We start from the raw sequence: 19,629 nt of genomic DNA, 5'->3' as shown, positions 1-19,629 counted from the left end.
AGGAAGCCAGTTGTTCTAAATTAAGTATTTCTTCATGCACCAAAACATGTTTTGGACAAAAGATTATATCTGACCTTCACGAATATCTGCTGATGTGTATTTCCCCCCCTCAGCCCCCCCCCCAAAAAAAAAAAAAAAAAAAAAAGAATGACTAAAAATATATAAGCAATAAGTTGAGTCATTCTTATCTTACAACATTACTTCTCACATTACAAATTCTGGGGAATATGTGCACATGCAACTGTTCCTGTAAGAACATTTTGTATGGGGGCACAACAGAGGATTTTGTTTGTACTTGCCTATTACATATTCCTCTGAAATGTATGTGAAGTGGCAGCCAGCCCGCAGACATATGTGATTAGAACTTGTGTTACATTTTTTTTAATTGCATCACACTTTTATAAAAACTGAGCTCAGATGACAAGTTGGAACACAGTTAAGGCGAACGGGTAGTTCTTTTTTTACTGTCTAGGTTCTAAATAATTAAAAGAAATAGGATATGGAAAAGGGTATGGATTGAGAGGTTGGCCTTGTTTCTGTCAAGACAAACTTCTGCCATGGCATATGTAAACAGAAAACCTGTTGAGGTCAAGGTCCTCATTGAATTTTAGTCTTCGCTCTAACAAACACCCAAAACAGTTTCATACTGAATTAGGGCACCACAGTGTTTAAAATATTATGATTCCCTTAAAGGAAATTGTAAGACTTGGGTGTTTCTAATGAAAAGAGTGTGGAATAGACTGAAATAAGGCAATATTTTAGCCATATTTTTAGCCATAATCTGTCCTAATCTAATGGGCTCTTTATAGTAAGGCTGGCCTGTTGTAGCTATTACTAACTATGGTTGTGCTCTTTAGACTGAAATGTTTTCTGATTTTTTCACAAGATCCATTTTTAGAGACTTCTATTTACTTTCTTTTGACCATCTCTAGGAAGTACTGAACATATTTCATTATGTGGGAACTATTCAAAGTCCTTGCAATGACTGTTCAAAGTTCTCTCTGAAGTCCATAAAATCATTTTTAGTATTTTGTTTTGTACAGTGATCTGATGATTGTACAGTTGTGTATGTTCTACTAATAAGCATGTAAATTTTTGCACCAACATTATGAAATCCAGAGTGCCAGATCTCTCCTCAGATTTATTTTGGTATAGAACCGAAATACCCCTGTCAGTACTGTTTTCCTGTCTTAAAATGAATATTCTTCACGTCAGGAAGAATATACAATTCCATGAACATATAGTATCATGTTTGGGGTTTAGTACTCTGAAGCTGTGCTTCTGATGGGGCTTTTCAGTTTTGTCATAAACTGTACATCAAGACAATGTTGAAACTGCATTCTCCTTTGACTTTATGTAGTGTGCAAGCCTACTGATCTCAGCAGTACAGTAGATGAAGCGCTGATTTGATCCATGATCATTAAACAACTAGGTGCCCGCTTGGATAGAAAAATCAATACTCAAGCCCAAAAGTGTGACAATGCATGCTACCATAGGTATGGTATCTTGAAGCATACTGGACAGTACATATTGATAGGTCACGACTAATGAACAGTATATTGCAGTCTCTGAAGTGCTGCAGATACTTGGGTCTTGTGAAGCACAGCAGATATCTTGGTAATACTACAACAGATTGCCTCTCCTGCTGCCTAAAAGGCAGAAAATTACTGCCAGCCACTACCCTGGAAAAGAAAGTAGTTCTAAACTCCGCATCGATCTGAGCAAGTAATGAAAGCGACATTTTTACAGAATACAAATGTTATGTCTGCAAGTGGGTACACGTTTCTGTTTCATGCATGGAATATGGCTTAAAAACAAAGATGCAATTATGTAATGTAATTATATGTTCAATGCTTGCAAGTCTACATAATGACCCAAGAATGAGAAGCCAGATTTGTACAGCTCAGGGTAAAAAAATGATTAAAGTTTTTTAGTTCGGGAGACTAAAAAAGAGCTATCAAACTTTGTCTTGACTTCCCCTCTCCTCCTTCCCCAAAAAGCATGCAGTGTGGTGGCTATAGATACTAGATGTAATAAAGAATTATTCCCTCTTTTATATTCAAATTGGTTACTTTACGGCTACTGTTATAAACAGATTTGCAGATAATTTTCCATTCTGGTTTCATGTATAATATAATAGTAAGAAGGGAATTGAACTAGCTTGAACAAAAAGTGTCAAAGAATGAAGCGATTCGTAGCTTCAGAAGTAGGCCTCTTTAAACACTACCCTTTATTTAAAAAGCCATCTTTCAGTTCTCCCCTGCTTGAAATTTCTCCTTGAAATGTACTACTTTGGAGGATCAACAATCCTTTTTATCACCAAATTTGTATGACTGACTGCTATGTTATTTGTGTTGTGTTCTCTTTTAAAACCTGAGTCAGTTTAAAAAGATTTAGAGAGAACAACAAATGTATGTTATTCCTGATGAAAGGAGATAATGTGGAGGTCTAGCATGCTTCATCCTTTTTTTTTTTTTTTTTTTTTTTTTTTTTTACTATGTGCCTAAGTTAATTGAGAAGTAGCAGAAACACAATTAAAAAGAAAAAAGAACACATTAAGCCTTTACCAGCCTAAGGCAAAACTGAGACAGCTTTCTTTGGAGAGTGTTTGCTAAAAAAAAAAAGGCAAAGGAAGCTTATGTGCAAAGTTAGTTTTCTGCTGTTTTGATTCTAACTGTACACTGTGTAAAACCGGAATTGCATCACAGAAGTACTTGATTTCACCAGCCACCTAACATAAATAAACAACCCACGAGTCTTCAAATATTGATTTACTACTTAGATTAAAAGAGTTAAAATTATGCAATTCCCTTGCTGAAGCCAGGAATGAGGTGAGAAACTATTGACTATTTCAGAGGTTTCATCTCATCATAGGTGAAAAACAGAGATCTTTTAGATTGGCCTTAGTCTCTACTCAACATACCTTTCTCTTGCTTCTTTTTGACCTCTGTGATAAAGATGAAAATTAGGGGTGGTACAGGACAATTCCACCATCTGGGAAGTTCTGTTATACTGATAACACTCCACTGAATTCATCGTTGTTTTTTAGTTACTGGAAAGATACAAAGCAGTTGCGATGGGAGACAAAGAGATCCCTTTCATTCAGATTTGTTTTTAAAAACCGTGTGACATACTGTTGCATTAAGGCAGTTACTATTTTTCTTCATGGACTCCTGAAATATTTGCAGAGGAGTTTCAGCCCTTTTGTAATAAATGTAAACCTCCTGACAACAGGTTTGCTTTTCTTAGCTACCTTTTTGGAAGCCTTAGGACATATTCTACTTACCCTCAGTGTATTGGTAGTTGACCCTAACTGTTTATTTATAGAGAGCAAATAAATCTATTTCTGATTTGTTTTCAAAAGACGATATAGGCAAGTTTTCAAAGAATGCATTTAAATGTAACTATTTCTTATGACAAATAGAAGACCAACAGCTACATCAGCTACATCGTGATGGCACAGGAGCGGTCCGTCCCCACGTGCCCAAAGATGAGCCGGCGTGGAAGAAGACCGGCCTGGCTCAACAGAGAGTTGCGGCTGGAGCTTAGCAGAAAAAAGAGGGTTTATAATCTTTGGAAAAAAGGGCGGGCCACTGAGGAGGACTACAAGGATGTAGCGAGGCTGTGCAGGGAGAAAATTAGAAAGGCCAAAGCTCATCTGGAGCTCAATCTGGCTACTGCCGTTAAAGACAACAAAAAATCCTTTTACAAATACATCAACGCGAAACGGAGGACTAGGGAGAATCTCCATCCTTTACTGGATGCGAGGGGAAACCTAGTTACTAAGGATGAGGAAAAGGCTGAGGTGCTTAATGCCGCCTTTGCCTCAGTCTTTAGCGGCAATACCGGTTGTTCTCCGGACACCCAGTGCCCTGAGCTGGTGGAAGGGGATGGGGAGCAGGATGTGGCCTTCGCTATCCATGAGGAAATGGTTGGCGACCTGCTACGGAGCTTGGATGTGCACAAGTCGATGGGGCCTGATGGGATCCACCCGAGGGTACTGCGAGAACTGGCGGAGGAGCTGGCCGAGCCGCTTTCCATCATTTATCGGCAGTCCTGGCTATCGGGGGAGGTCCCGGTTGACTGGCGGCTAGCCAATGTGACGCCCATCTATAAGAAGGGCCGGAGGGCAGACCCGGGGAACTACAGGCCTGTCAGTTTGACCTCAGTACCAGGGAAGCTCATGGAGCAGATTATCTTGAGGGTCATCACGCGGCACTTGCAGGGCAAGCAGGCGATCAGGCCCAGTCAGCATGGGTTTATGAAAGGCAGGTCCTGCTTGACGAACCTGATCTCCTTCTATGACCAAGTGACGCGCTTGGTGGATGAGGGAAGGCTGTGGATGTGGTTTACCTTGACCTCAGTAAGGCTTTTGACACCGTTCCCCACAACATTCTCCTCAAGAAACTGGCTGCTCGTGGCTTGGACTGGTGTACGCTTCGCTGGGTTAGAAACTGGCTGGATGGCCGGGCCCAGAGAGTTGTGGTGAATGGAGTCAAATCTGGTTGGAGGCCGGTCACTAGTGGTGTCCCCCAGGGCTCGGTACTGGGGCCGGTCCTCTTTAATATCTTTATCGATGATCTGGATGAGGGCGTCCAGTGCACCCTCAGTAAGTTTGCAGATGACACCAAGCTAAGTACGTGTGTCGATCTGCTCGAGGGCAGGAAGGCTCTGCAGGAGGATCTGGATAGGCTGGAGCGATGGGCTGAGGTCAACTGCATGAAGTTCAACAAGGCCAAGTGCCGGGTCCTGCACCTGGGCTGCAACAACCCCAAGCAGAGCTACAGGCTGGGAGATGAGTGGCTGGAAAGCTGCCTGGCCGAGAAGGACCTGGGAGTATTGGTGGATAGTCGGCTGAATATGAGCCAGCAGTGTGCTCAGGTGGCCAAGAAGGCCAACGGCATCCTGGCCTGTATAAGAAGCAGTGTGGCCAGCAGGTCGAGGGAAGTGATTGTGCCCCTGTACTCGGCTCTGGTGAGGCCGCACCTCGAGTACTGTGTTCAGTTTTGGGCCCCTCGCTACAGGAAGGACATGGACGTGCTCGAGCGAGTCCAGAGAAGGGCGACCAAGCTGGTGAGGGGTCTGGAGAACAAGTCTTACGAGGAGCGGCTGAGGGAGCTGGGCTTGTTCAGCCTGGAGAAGAGGAGGCTCAGGGGCGACCTCATCGCTCTCTACAGTTACCTGAAAGGAGGCTGTAGAGAGGTGGGGGTTGGTCTATTCTCCCACGTGCCTAGTGACAGGACGAGGGGGAATGGGCTAAAGTTGCGACAGGGGAGTTTTAGGTTGGATGTTAGGAAGTACTTCTTTACCGAAAGGGTTATTAAGCATTGGAACAGGCTGCCCAGGGAGGTGGTGGAGTCACCATCCCTGGAGGTCTTTAAAAGACGTTTAGATGTAGAGCTTAGGGATATGGTTTAGTGGAGTACTTAGTGTTAGGTCGGAGGTTGGACTCGATGATCTTGAGGTCTCTTCCAACCTAGAGAAATCTGTGAATCTGTGAATCAGTAAATCCTCCATACTTCAGTCAGGCATTGGCATACCTGTAGCTACAGGAAAGGCTGCCCGGGGTGCTGTTTCTAGAACCTGCCTGGAACAAGGCGCATTTTGGCTCTTCACTTGTACACCTTGTCTTTGGCAAGCTTAATTTAGGACTCATTATCATAATTGTAACCTGACAGGTTATCTTTTTTCTGTATTGAACCAAATTTTTTCTGTAATTAACCATTTTGTTTCTTCTGATGTTGCTGAAATTATCAAACTGACTTAGAAGCTCATCCTTCTGAAACAAATAAATTCCAGAGTGCGTAGTTCTTGGTGGGCGCTTAGTATCATCTTATAAACTGGGCTCCTTTCAACTGCTTTTTTACTTGACTTAAGATACTATGACTTAAAGAGATGTCATATATTTATCATACATTAAAAAATCAATATTTTAACTGTGTGCAGAAGTTATAAATTGTGCCTATTACTTTTGTTTAATTAAAGTTTTCTCTCTCTCTTTTTTTTTTTTTAAGTAGGTCTTAATGAAAATAGGAAGAAGTGATTTAAAATTACAAAACGTAGTTCTGAGAGGTGAAAATGCAACCAGATGTACGCACTACTTCAGATGATGGCGTCTCTTGGCAATTTATTCATTTTACTAAACAGGAAACCATTGGTATTGAACATGATAGTAATAATTTTTAGTTTTTTAAATTATTTTTGCAGAAAAATGGTAAAGCCTAGACCATCTAAAATGTAGAGTTCCCACTTCTCCCATCTTGGAAAGAAAACAGAACTATGGAAGAGACGCCAGAAAGCAAAACAGATTATCAGAGATTCAGAGGGGCTCTGCAGAGGTAACGGGGTTGTGGGGCTGTGGATGTTTCAGCTGATCTGCCCTACAGCTGCTGGGGACGGTCACAATTTCTTGCCCCTGCCTGCAAGGGGGCAGGGTAGGTCCCATCTGGTTCGGCTCAGGAACCAGCTCACTGCAGGGCCAAGCAAGTATCTCTGTGAGTATGAAGGGCTTTTGTCTTATTCTTTTAGGGACAGCTGCTAGCCCAGCCCTAACAAATCTGTCAGGCCCTGCAGGCACAGGAAAAGGCTAGAGGAAAGGGAATGTGGAGAGCATACCTCCTGTTTAATGGGACAATTGGGGGGTAAAAAAAAAAATAAATGAGGAGGGAGTGTGAGGATCCGAGGCTCAGAAATGATTTAAGGGAAGGACATTTTGTTGAGCACACAAGACCATGCCACTGAACCTGAATGACCCACTGGCCTTCCTGTGGCACTCAGGACTGCCTTGTCCAGGGCCGAGGGGAGGTTGAAAAGGAGGTCCAATGACTTGGTGAGGTCTCCTTTTAGGAGGGTGTGAGGGAAGAGTTGCAGCCACCACACAACACACAGCACCTGAAACTGATGTGGGAGCAAGACTAAGCAGTGTGAGGTAGAGGGATGGGAGCCCCAGCTTAAATTTCTTCGAAAGTCCCGGGGCACTGCACCTGGAGAACACTAGACTTGTCAGCCTAGAAGAGAGATGAATGAGGTAGTAGTGCACGGAAGCTGTGGCACAGACCTACAGAACAAGGAGTGACATGGAGACAGTTATGAGAGAGCAGTAATTCATGGATAATTAGCACAGAAGTCAAGGGATATCAAATGGAAATACCAGACAGAAGGCTCAAAACATACAGGAGTGATTTTCACAGAGCATGAAAACTGTGGAATTACATCGGGTTGTAGATTATAGGGATTAAGAAAGCAATTGGATTTTTCTTCTACAAATTTGTCTATCAAGGGCAGGAATATGCTACTTTTAGCTAAAAATCACTGAGCTGCAGACTTCGTTTTCTTCCCCGAGGGTGCCAGCCCCTGCTGGAAGCAGCAGACTGTACCAGCCAGTCCTTGTTCTGACCCAGCGTGGCCGTTCTAGGGCTTTGGGTGGCTCCCACACGGAACATGCTTCCTTACCCACTGGCAGGATACTTCGTCACTAAGCTCTATTAACTTAAAATTTAAGACTACAGGAGGTAAAAAATACTTGGAACAAATTGCAAATATATTCTCTTATCCACTGACCATTTATGAGAAAGATTTGGAAAACAGGCTAATGTGTCTGTGTTTTAGTTGGCAAAAAAAAAAAAAAATCTCTACCAAGTTTGTTTGCCTAACCCTTCCTTAATAGGGAGAGGTTAGATCAAGAAATACCGAGTCTGCATAAAGCAGATGTGCCTTTGGGCATCTTGCACAATCCAGGCTCTTTCATTAGCAATGACCTGACAATAAGGAAAACAGTGAGGTTTGAAACAAATTACAACGAAGTGAGAGCAATAAGGGGCTGCCCTAAAATTCATATGGCCCAAGCAAAGCAAAAACCACACGGTAGTTCAATTCAGCCTCGATGCAAGGAAGTGATGCACTTTGTGCTTTTCTAGGAATTATTACGTGTAACGCCCACATTGCATATTCAGCTGTTGCCAGATTTTAGCCTCCTGCAAGGTGCTGTCTTTAATAGGAACAAATTCCTGATACCAAATATAGTTACTGCTTGTTTTTTAGTTTCGCTTTTTTCACATCCTGCCGAGCTCCATATGGGCTGGGGGAGGACTGTGCTGGACGTCTGCTCGGGATTGATGGGAGCATGGCGTGTTTTCTCTTCTTTTACATGTTGTTAAGATGTGGCTATGCGTCTTCTCGAAAGTTAGTTATTTTGTGCTCGCCCTGCTTGGAAGAAGCCTCAGACTGCAGCCCATGTATAACCATCTGGCCAGCTTTTGCATGAATCACAGGGATATTTGTGGCCTCTGGCTTTGCGAACCGCACTGTGAGCAAGCCGAGCTGCTCTCCTCAGCGCTGCGGCTGAAACCCTCTTCTTGCACCCAGTAAGTCCCCGTGGGGTCCCCCTGCTCTGCCCCCCGGCCTCGGGCTGCAGGGGGACACCTCGAGCCTGAGGGGACGGGCTGAGCAGACCCCGGCCCCACCGCCACCCCGGCCCCGCGCCGCCCCTTCCTCGGCGGCGTCGCGTCAGCAGAAGCGGCGGAGCGTTGGCGGCGGAGCGGGGGCTCGCTCCTCCTCCTCCCGCTTCCCCCCCGCCGTCCCTTCCCCTCCATCACCCCCCCCCCCGGCTCTCAGCCATTTTAGCAGCGGCCGAGCTGAGGCGGGCGGCGTGAGGTGAAGGCGAGGCGAGGCGAGGCGAGCTGAGGTGAGTGTGCGCGGCGCAACACAACTGCGGCGGCCCCGGGGCCGCTCCTCGCCCCGCGGGGCTGAGGCGAGCAGTGCCGCGGGGCTCCGGGAGCCGGCTCCGGGGCCGGTCCTGCACGGCGGGCGTGGGACCGCGGCCCTGGGCGGAGGCAGCCGGGGCTGAGACTTCTCCCGGAGCCCCCCGGCCGGTGCCGGGCTGGGGATGCGGCCCGCTGCCGGTGTGAGGCGGTCCCTGGCCCTGGCGCGGCCTGGCGGCGCCTGCACGACAGCCGGGTGCCCGGGAGGCGTTGGGTTCGGGTTCTTTTTGTTCGGTCAGGATGCTCAGGAAATGGAGATTGAGGTCACCGAGAAGCGTTTTGTAAATTGTGACTTGTTTCCGTAGAAAGTAAACCGACCGCTCTGCTCCCCCAGAGGCTGTGAAAGGGGGCTGTCAGGTTGGAGGTGGTATCTGTCGTTACTTCATTGTTATTTTCCTTTTGGACTGTTACAGCTTAAAAATACAGATACGATATGCTTTGCCGTTTAATATTAAAAGTAAATCTGCGTGCCTTGCCAATTCTGAGTGCAAAAAGATAGCAAATAATGCTACAAATAGCAATTAGAAACATACCATCTTTCTATTTTCGAGTTCTACATTTTGAGTCATTAGGATTTGTCATCTCTGAGTAACTGCAATGATGGGAACCGTGGATGTTTCTTCCTGCCATGTGGAAATCTTAAATTTTAGACAAGCAAATCCCCAAACCAATCCTTTCTCCCAAATAAGAGACATAACTCAGTGTTCCCTAGTTCCAGGAAAAAAATGTTTTTGTTCTGTTCTTCATGCTTGGATACAAAATTTGTATTTAACACAGTTCCATGGAAATCTTAAATATTTCCATGTAGAAGTTATTTTAGTAAATACTTATGTATTTTTAATTTCCTTCCCACTTCTTTGTATTTGCAAAATCCCCTGCATTGTTGTTTTAAACTATACAGTTATATAAAACTTAAAACAGGCATGACAAATTTCCTTCCCCTGCACTGCCCAAGAAAAGCCTGTGATAAGGTTTACATGATATGTTAATTACTGAGGGATTTGCATCTCATGCAAACTTTACTTACGCCTTATCTTTAACGCTATCTGTAACATACGCTGTGCTAGCAAGTGGCAGTGTCGCCTGTTGTCTGCTGGCTCAATAATCCAATGTTTATCAGCAGCTATAAATTTTCAGCACAATAAACTACCGGTGTTCTGTGGATGACACCTCCTTCTAACAAGGAGATTATGCTCCAGCCCGTTTATAAAGCTAGGAAGCAACTCTTGAACAAGTCACTAAGGCAAGGCGTTAGATACAGATATATTCCAAGAGATGGCAAGATACTCATCTAGTAAAACAAATGCACCCTATTATGCTGTTTTAAATGAAGTTAATTCCCAAGTGAAATATTTAAATGGTAGTCAGAGCCTGAGCCAAATAAACATGCATAATCTATTAAAGTTAATCATTAATAAAAAGGTAGTTAACGTGACAAGTGATTGAGTGCCTGTTCGTAAGAAAAATCTTTTTCATAAGAAATTTCTTATGCTAAAAAGAATTGGAGTTAATTATTAAGGGAAGTCTTCATTGTATAGGCCTGTGGTCACTGTGCCTCAGGACATTCATATTTTCAGGAGAGAGGAGGGAAGCTTCACAGAAGGAAGAAGGCAATTTTCTGAGAAACAAAACTTACAGTTTTGTTCTATTTGTTCATATGTTGGATTGTTATTTAGCTGGTACAGTCTCTTCCAAAGAACACCTGTTTTGTGGAAGGTACTTATCAAAAGCTGGCCACACTACCTTAATTTTCCTGTATTCCACAGCAGCTAGAGAGCGACTACTTTGTGTTCAGCTTTGTTTCAAAGCTGCCGTACCTCCTCATCCCCCTGTAACTGGGATCGCTCTGATACCTTTCCATCTGGGAGGTGCTCAGGGGAGTAGGCAAGCTGTACAGCAGGTCCAAAGGGGAAATTCAAGAGAGAGTATTTCTCCTTGGTAAGTGGAATAGGTGGCTAGGAATTATTAACAATTTGCTATTGTTTGTCCTTGTTTTTCAGTTGAGGGGGAAAAAGAAATTAGGATTGTCCATAATCCACAGGCACTAATGACTGCATGCTTCCTCAAAATCTTGAACTTTGTAGGCAGGCACATAAAAATGAAAACTGAACACAGCACTAATTACTTCTGTGGCCACACGCTCACGGAGTAGCTTGTGTCATGCTGAAAGTAAAACATATGCTTGAAGTGGTGTGACGGGTTTCTTCCTTCTGCTTCTGTAATGATACATGGTTCAGGTGAAGCCTGAAAGTGCCAGGGCCCTTCCCCACAGATTGCTGTTTGTGTTCTGAGCGGTTGGCTCGGAGAGTCTTGTCAGAGTCCTGGATCTGCTGGAACTGTGAGAAGTTTTCACAGATTTTATGTGAACCTGAGCTAAAAGCCCCATACAGAGCAAGGCTCACGTTTACAAAGAGGAAGACTGACTAGTTGCCAGAACTGCTGGGGAGGTGCGGTTTCAGTTTTCTTCATCACAATAGATACTTAGCGTGATCTGCATCGAGCCACTCAGCCGAGATCTCCAAAAATAATTGGAGAGAACTTAAATAAACTACAGTAGGTTTCCTTTCCCTACCCTGCTGCTCCTTAGAGCTATCAGCTTCTACCTCGTACTTCATATGAAGTATACTTGTAATCGAGACATGGCTTTCATCGTGTGCCAGCAGCACATAACATTATTTACCTGACCAAGTACATGATCCAGAGGTTAGGAATGAGAGGTGGGGGCGGCAGCTCCCCGCGCTGCTGTTGGCCTAGATAGGAAGCCCTTGGACTCTTCAGGCTACTGGGCTGCTTCTGACAGCGCTGCCGTAGCTCATAGTAGCTTTGGAGCCAAGACTAATCTCCGTGCCAGGTTGAACCTGATCTTCTGCAAAGGTTAGGTTTGATGAGCAGTGTGTGAGGCAGGCGTGTCGGTACAATTTGCCAGGGAGTTACTTTACCTTTTCAGATGACCCTAGTGATGGCAGAAAGCTTAGAAGGCATGTGGAGCCATTTGTCAATACGGAAATAAATTGCACAGGCATTCTTCAGAAATAGAGGAGCAGAAGTAAAGAAAGGTGATGGTGGGCATGGAGTTAAGGGGGGAGATATTTTCTGCTAGCCAGCATGTTGCCAGAATGTTGATTTATTTAATGAATTATTTTTCAAGTTTGTGTATGCGAGTTGCTTATTGGAAGTGAGGGTGGAGTTAATGCTATGGCATCAAAAGGTTAGCATGCATTGTATTAGGTTTGCTCTTAGGTTAATAGCTGTGTAATGTGGACATGGGAAATTGCTTCCCTCTTTGCTCCAGAGTTAAGCCTCAGACCTTCCATTGAAATCAAGAAGTACTTTTCAGCTCAGTAAAGCGTGTTGTAAGGAATCCTAGATATTGATAAAACAGTTTAAATTTTGCATGTTTTTGCTTTGTAGTACAGTTGATGTCAGATCATTGGATATTGTGCAGCTGGGAGATCACTAGGCTTCCAGGTGAGATAACTTCATCTCCAAGGTGGAGATAAAGTGATCCACCAATTATCACAGATTTAAAAGTCTCCAAGCTGGATCGTTTTAAATTCAAGGCTCTTAAATCTATTATACCTGAATACGACAGCTGTTCAGTGTGGAGGAAACCAGTGACCTAGGATTTCCTTTGCTGTATGTTGATGTGATTTTTGTTCCTTTGAGTACATTACTGTTGCATCAGCTGAGCATCTTTTTTTCTAAAAGCATACTTGTAACTTGCCTGTTAGGCAACAGATTTCTTTCTTTTTTAAATTCTTATTATAAATTCACTGGTCTATCAGAAACAGCTGTTAAGTGTTAAAAATCAGAGTATGTACATTTCCTCTACAGTGTGATGATGCCATACCTTGTCTAATTATTTTTGCTTGTTACTTTTGTTAGTGTGTGGGGAAAATGCTCTTATTTCCATGCACTGATCATCAGGAATGTTAATAGTATAGATGCATTATGGCTATTAAAATATTAATGTACATACCAATGGAAAAAAACCTAACTTTTCCTGAAAACCTTTGAAATTACAAACAAGTTGGCATGACAAGGACAAGCTTAAAATAGCACATTACATTCCAACACTTGCGCTCTTAAAACTTACTAATTAAAGACTTATATATTATTGTAGTAACTCTGAAGCGGTGTTCTGGTTTAGTACTACTTATTATAGAAAATAAGACTGCAAGTGAATAAGATGCTTCACAGAGATGCTTGTGTTCAGAAGATTTCTATAAAAATGTACGTTTATGATAAATGTACAATTTATTTTTAAAATAGCTGCTAATGACACATTTAGCGTACCTCATTGTGCTTTACTTCTAGTATAAGCATGGTCAACATGTTAAAAAATAAAAAATCTTAATGTCCAGCTAATGGTTATGTTTTGCAGAATGACTTATTAGATCTGTGCAGCAGATCTATTTACTTTTAAAGATATTTTATGATACCGTGCAACCCATTTTAAGGTGAAAACAGTATTAGTACAGTGCACTCTGTCCTTGTTCTACTTAGCTTGGTGCCTTACCTAACTGTGTAGCATTCTAAATTTAAGTAACACTTCTTAATAAATGTGACTTTCATTGTAGGAGACACACAACGGTAGATTTGTTCTGTAGGAAGTGGTGGTTATGGTTTCTTTGGAACCACTGCTCACAGTGAGCAAGACGTGCATCTGAATTGCATCTGAAGTGTGTTACTCCGTGTGTGTAATTATTCAGTTTCAACTGCACTTACTGCAGTTAGATGTCTAGTTTATAGAATTACTTGTTTGTGCATTTGCTGTGCAACTTTAGAAAAGTAATTTGAGTAGCAGCAGTTGTCTCTTTAACGAAGGTTCTTACCTGAATGCTGCTCTTCCACAGCAGTCCACAAGCGTGCCACGTGTCACAAGGCTCCTCGTGAGCAGTGCTGCCCAGTTGCACCCCGGTGTACAGTGTCGTGTCTCTGGGCTGTGAGCTGGGGTTATTGGGGACTGCGCATCTGCAGCTGCCGCCGCCTCTATGAAGCCTGTGGTACAGAATAAAGCTCCATTAGCAGCTGCAGTATACCTTTATGCTTGCTAATAACTAGCACTGTAATTATGATAGACGTTTAACCCTTATGCAGTTCTGCTTTTTAAGAAGAATTGAAGACCTTCCAGTCATCTTTGGAAAACTGGTGGGAAGTTGGCCACTTTACCTAGGTAAGCTGGAGACTCAGCAGTTCTCCAAGGAGACTCTGAAGTTCTTGAATTCATTCTCAGAAGATTGCTCAGAAAGTGACAGTGAGTATTGTTTGGGTGGGCAGCTTCATGAGAACAGATTTTCACCAGTGAAGTTCTCCTCATTTCTGCTAGCTGAGTTAAGCTGTCCATACCGAGCTTGGTGTGCGTGGCAGGTTACACCATTTCCCGTGCTGGCTGCACAGATCTGTCTGGCATAGCTTTAGGTATATCTCCTTGTTCTTGAGCATCCTAGTGCAGAATGAATGGAATGCCAGAATCTGAAACAGGCAGTCGAGTTCTTAAAACAAGACACTTCAATATAATAAGATTCTTCTGCACTACTTGTAATGCCAGGCATAGATAATCTAGGCATAGCAGCCAGTGTGACAAGGAGCCAGAGAAGCTACAGATCCCTTTAATCACTCCTTTAATACTGTTTTTCTATCAAGCAAATTATTTACTTTCTTAGCAGAAGGAATAGAACGTTCTGGGGAACAAGTGGTCTCTCAGCGATGTCCCCTGTGGCACTTCTTAATTTGCAGGCTTTAATCGGGCTTGTGTTGAGAACACTGCGAACAAGAGCTGACTGAAGAGAGAAACTTGACTTCAGGGTTTCTTGTTGAAGCCTTCCTCCATTAACCTTGAGGCTTTTTAATTTTGAAATGGAAAGCTATTAGTAGAGCAGTGGGGAGTGGAGGAAAGGTGTATTATCAGATGCTCTCTCAAAGAGATGGCCCTAGGTATGGCTTTTTCCTCTCACATTGATGCTAACAATCAACTTCTGAGGGAGTCTGGACGTCTTCCAGATTCTTGCAAGATGTTTCTTGATCGCCTTTCCTTATGAACCTTGTTAACACCCTGAGAAAACTAGCTTAAGTTTCTGTTGGCACTCAGGGAGACCTCCTACCAAACGTTTGGGGTGGTCAGAGGGGTGTCTATGTGAGCCCATGGTGACACGTGGGCACTGCCACTGATCGCTTAAGCTCTTCTGCATTCCTAGGAGAGTCAGCAAGCTGCAGGCAAACAGCTGTCTGGGGAGCTGGGTTAGGGTCTCCTGTTTGATTCTTGTGGGAGAAACTGACAGTCACCTTGATGCGGAAGTTGCCTAGTCTCAGACTGGACTAAAACTCCACGATGTAGCAAGGGCAGTTTCCAGCTGGGCCGAAAAGCATTCAGGCTAATAAAATGTTTGAACCTGATTTTTGAGATTGTTTCTGGGAGCTCTGCTGCAGTCTGCCAGGTCAGATGTCAGTTGCCTGCAGGAGCTCTTCAAGTAAGACACTTGGTGATGCTGAGCACTCCAAAAACCCTCATTTCCATATGGAAATTTTTCAAAGCTTAAACAATGCAACACAAAACAAATGCCAAGCATGCATGAGCTGCTGCTTAGCTCTTAATATACTTTCCCCTGTTCCCAAATAGTTGCATGCATAGCCATATCTCTGCCCATCAAACCCTTTGCAGCGGGGTGGTATCCCCTGTATACCTTCTACATTGTCAGAGAGTCATCCATAAAATAATTGAGTAACTGTCCTGCTTGGTAACTGACCCTTAACCCTTCCTAAGAGCATTGTTTGCACAGATTCAGCTCATGAAAGTAGACAAATATTAGCACAAAGATCTGAATAAATAATATTATTAAGTATGTAATATTGCAAAGAGAAATTTTTGTTCAGTGTTGGTAGTTGTTAGAAGCATTTTTTTTTTCTATTCCCCAGTTCAGTCTTTTGGAAAAGAATGTAGGAGGCACTGCAGAAAACAAATGGTTTCTGCAGAGCACATGTGTGCCCCAAGGCACTTCTGTGGCAGTCAGAAAATCTTTATGCATCACGTAAGAACAGCACTAACACCTGTGTTTGGCTTTCTTTAAGAGTCTGCTAGTGCAAGCAAGTTTTTCTTACCATCCCATATTAGTAGAAACGTTTTTACAGATAGAAACAGTGGCACATTGATATGTCCAACAGCTTCTCCAGCTTCTTGCTGTGGAGCCCAGAGGCCTCCTGGCTGTGGATGGCCGCATGGCTGGGCTCTGGTGCTGAGCCTGCAGGGGGGAGCCCTTCATCCAGTCGTGTGCCTGCTGTCAGAGTGCTATCAGGCCACAGCATCAAGAGGACACGCCTGTTGAATCCTGCCCCAAATTTTTTTCTATTAGCTACTCTGCTGGAGCAAACAAACTGTGCTTGGTTCAGCATAATGTGTACTGATGAGCTTGAAACTAAAACCAACGTCTCACTGGTCTTCTGAAGTGAAAGCTAAAGGTGTGCAAGTTTCTGACAACTGAGCAACTTGTAGCTCGTTTTACATCCAGCTTACCTGGGTCAATAGCAAGCCTCCTATAAGGCAGTATTTGCTAAAATACAGAATCTCCCAAAATAAAAGATCATTTGTTTCTGTAATGATTGCTTATCTGGCCACAAGTCTGATTCGATGTTTTAAGTAGGTTACTATTCTATAAATCACATTATGTGCATTTCTGTACACTAGGAGCCACCCGTACTAATTGAACCAGGAAATCTACTGAGAAAGGAGTACAGAGACGCACTGGCTTGCAGATAAGGAGCATTCATCCGCTAAGGCCTTGCACTGACAGTTTCTCGTGCTCAGTGAATACACAGAGGCCTCACTGTCTGGTTAGGCCACAGAAGCACTTACGCAGGTACTACAAAACAGTGTCTAACTTTGCACAAGGTTGCGGTTAACAGTTCTGTACCTGTGTATGGCAGGTGGTACAGAAATCCGCAGGGGTCTTTCCAAGCGTAACCAAGTGCATGCACTTGATGCAGTCCATCAGCATGCTGTTGAGCTCGTAGGGCTGAGCGAAGCCAGAGGTAAGGGTACAAGGAGGCGGTGCTGTGATAATTGCTGGTAAGAGGATGCAAGTGTCTTGCTGCAAAAAACAGTGAATTGATGTGGGCACTCGCATTTACTGAAACGTTTCACATCGCCCAAGCAATGTCAGGCACTTTGTTGTCTCCTCTACAGTAGTTACACGTGCAATATTTTGCTGAAAAGATCATCCTCACCTGAAGTACATGGCAGATAGAACACACAGTGAGTCATTTTCAACATGTTTCCTCTTGGAAGCGAGAGGAGCTGAGCAGCCCATAAAATGTCACTACTTTCAAATATGCTAGGTAGGTTTGAGGAGCTGGAAACTGTTCGTATCACTGCACACTGAAAGTTGGTTCAAGTGTTGGTTAACAGCAAATCCCCCCCAAATTTATGAATGAGGGCATTCTTTTCATAGCTTAAGCTTTCAACTCAGTAGTCACCTGCTCTCTGTTTCCTGCACCATATGACTGCTTTGGATTAGGAAAATTACTAACTTCTGACCTTCAATAAATAACAAATTATGCATATTTTGGAGTATACAAAATTAGTTTGTAATTAATTTCTAGTAAGACATATCCGTGGTTGTTGGTGGTTTTGTTTTGTTCTTTTTTTTTTTTTGGGGGGGGTGTTTTTTTGGGGGGAGGGTGAGGGTTGCTTTTAATATAAAGTAGGTTAGTTATCACCCTACAGCATCTGGTTGCTTTTTTCTAACACTGTACTACCATGAGCATGGTAAGCTTGCAAGAGCTGCAGCCAGCACTCCCTCTGGATCCTGGTGCAAGGTGATGGAACAGAATGGGACAGTAAAAAGTGGGTAGAGGCTGCTTTAGCTCCATTTTATGCTTGTTTAAGGTGCTTACAAAGCTATGGTGTAAAGGTGCAAGTAATCCTGTGTCAGCTGAGCTAAACTGACATTGCCACTTCCTCCCTTGCACTTACGCTTGTCTGACTGGATAGGGAGCTGCTTCGGGTACCTGGCTTGACTTGAAAGCTTCATGTAAGTGCCTTGCTGCAGAATGTGCAGCCCAAGGGAACAGTCTGTGTGATCACAGCAGTCCAGAGTTGGACTGAGTTGGCTGCCATGAACCCAAACCTAAAGACTCTGATAGGGAACCAGCAGGATTTTTGCACTGTTGTCACTTCTCCGTTTGAGTTTCCATTACGCTGAGGTCATGTTCTTGTGAATCCAAGAAAATAATTTGCCCTAGTTGCATATAACTCGAAATGTGTTTTAAGTACTATTTATGGCATTAAAATCTTCAATCCCCTTTATATTCTTAATGTGACAGTTTTTTCACAGTAAAAACATACATCTTCAAAGAAGAAGAATCACAATACTATATAGGTTAAGTGTAGTTTTACAACATTAGTTTCCATAGCTTTCAATGTTACATTAAGAAGAGTTGAGACAAAAATCTGCTGCTACTGGTAATGTCAAATAACAGCAAAGCAATGTAACGGGGGGGGAAGCAAGAGATCCTGGTTTGCGGTGCCTGTGGTCCTCTGCACCAGATGCAGAAGTAGGAAGTGAGGATGGAGTAGTTTGTCTGGCCCAGTAGCCCATTAATTTCTCATTTTGCACGTTACTTTACATGAAGGCAGCTGCACGTACAACTGATTCATACTGTGTATTTACACAGTATAGTTCAATACTGAATTTAAGATGCTTGTTTTTGTGCCTTTGTTAGCTTGATATGTGTTTAATTTTCATTATGAAAATATTCTCCCTTTATTTCGTAAGCATGCAAATGGTTTTGCATTTTTACAAGCTCTACCATGTTTAAATAATGTGGTCAAAACTACTTTCATTATGAAGGGTATCTCTATGGGGAAGAGAGGAAGGAAGAAGGGGAAACTAAGCTTGCTATTCATAATAAAACTCAGGGTCAAACTGGTGAAACTGGGATAGGAGCAAGGTTATGCCTTAGAAAACCATGAAGAGCATCCTGCTTGGATGAGTATACTACTTCTGGACATTGTGGGATTGTCAGTACTCAGTCTGTTTGTGGTTATACATTCCCCTTGCTGTTCTGGTTCATGTAAGAGAAGCTGCATAGGCATTTCAGTATTTCACTGAAGCTTGGTCTCTTGAGTATGTTTTTCTTACAAGCCTTTAAAGAACAATACCTTACCATCATGTAAAACTGGACTGAAAAAGAGAGCATGCTAGACAGTCTGGGAATTTTAGTCTAATGTAAATTAAGATAAAAACTTGTTCTAGCAGTGGGCTGGTCATGTTGATTGCTCATAGATGGTTTGATGAACAATAGTCACATATGCAGAAAGGTAAGTGATGCATGGAAACAAGTGTAAGGTTCCTTTCAGGTAAGGTTTCTTTCAGGTCACACCACCCAATAAAAAACGATCAGGTGGTGAGCAGTCTCACCATCTCTCCCCCCATCTGTCACTGTAAAAATGTAGCAGTTATTCAGGTATAACCTACATCCACTTAAACTACTGTTGTATGGAGATTAATCCTCATTTAACGTGGATCATAATTTCTGGAATATATGCATGATAATAAGATACTGATAATAGCTTGTGTGTATGCTAACACTACTCTATACCCAAAGTGTGAGATTTTAGGACCACCCCAACGGTTTTAACGCTTGCTTTCCTACCTCTCTGAATTAGGGTCTCTGTGCAGACATTGGATGCAGATGTAAAGGGGGGGAAGTGTTTCTGGTGGCTCTTTCTCTAAGGTAATTCTTCTGTGGGACTGTTCCTCAGACAGATAAAACAGTTTAATACATTCGTTACACATTATCTATTAGTTTATAAGTTTACCTTCCAGCTAAAAAGCTGAACATGAAAAATATTTCTGTAACTTGGATAGCATTC

The 19,629-nt window shown here is 43.0% G+C and overlaps 1 protein-coding gene across 12 annotated transcripts in view; it reads left to right on the top strand.

The window, feature by feature from the left end:
- The first annotated feature begins 8,117 nt into the window (after positions 1 to 8,117).
- Positions 8,118 to 19,629, top strand: part of ACSL4 (acyl-CoA synthetase long chain family member 4) — a 39,149-nt gene continuing 27,637 nt past the window's right edge. Inside the window, exon 1 of one of the 12 annotated variants that reach the window (XM_048070776.2) lies at positions 8,118 to 8,363. The gene's annotated coding sequence lies outside the window, so the exon portion shown is untranslated. Of the gene's footprint in view, positions 8,364 to 8,538; positions 8,684 to 16,589; positions 16,613 to 19,468; positions 19,491 to 19,629 lie in introns of those variants that run through there. The other 11 variants (XM_048070785.2, XM_048070781.2, XM_048070774.2 and 8 more) reach the window with 11 other exon arrangements.

This window comes from Anser cygnoides, chromosome 13, assembly GCF_040182565.1.
Source record: "Anser cygnoides isolate HZ-2024a breed goose chromosome 13, Taihu_goose_T2T_genome, whole genome shotgun sequence".
Lineage (NCBI taxonomy): Eukaryota > Metazoa > Chordata > Aves > Anseriformes > Anatidae > Anser > Anser cygnoides.
The sequence above is the reverse complement of the archived record's forward strand: the minus strand, read 5'-3'. Positions and strand labels throughout refer to the sequence as shown.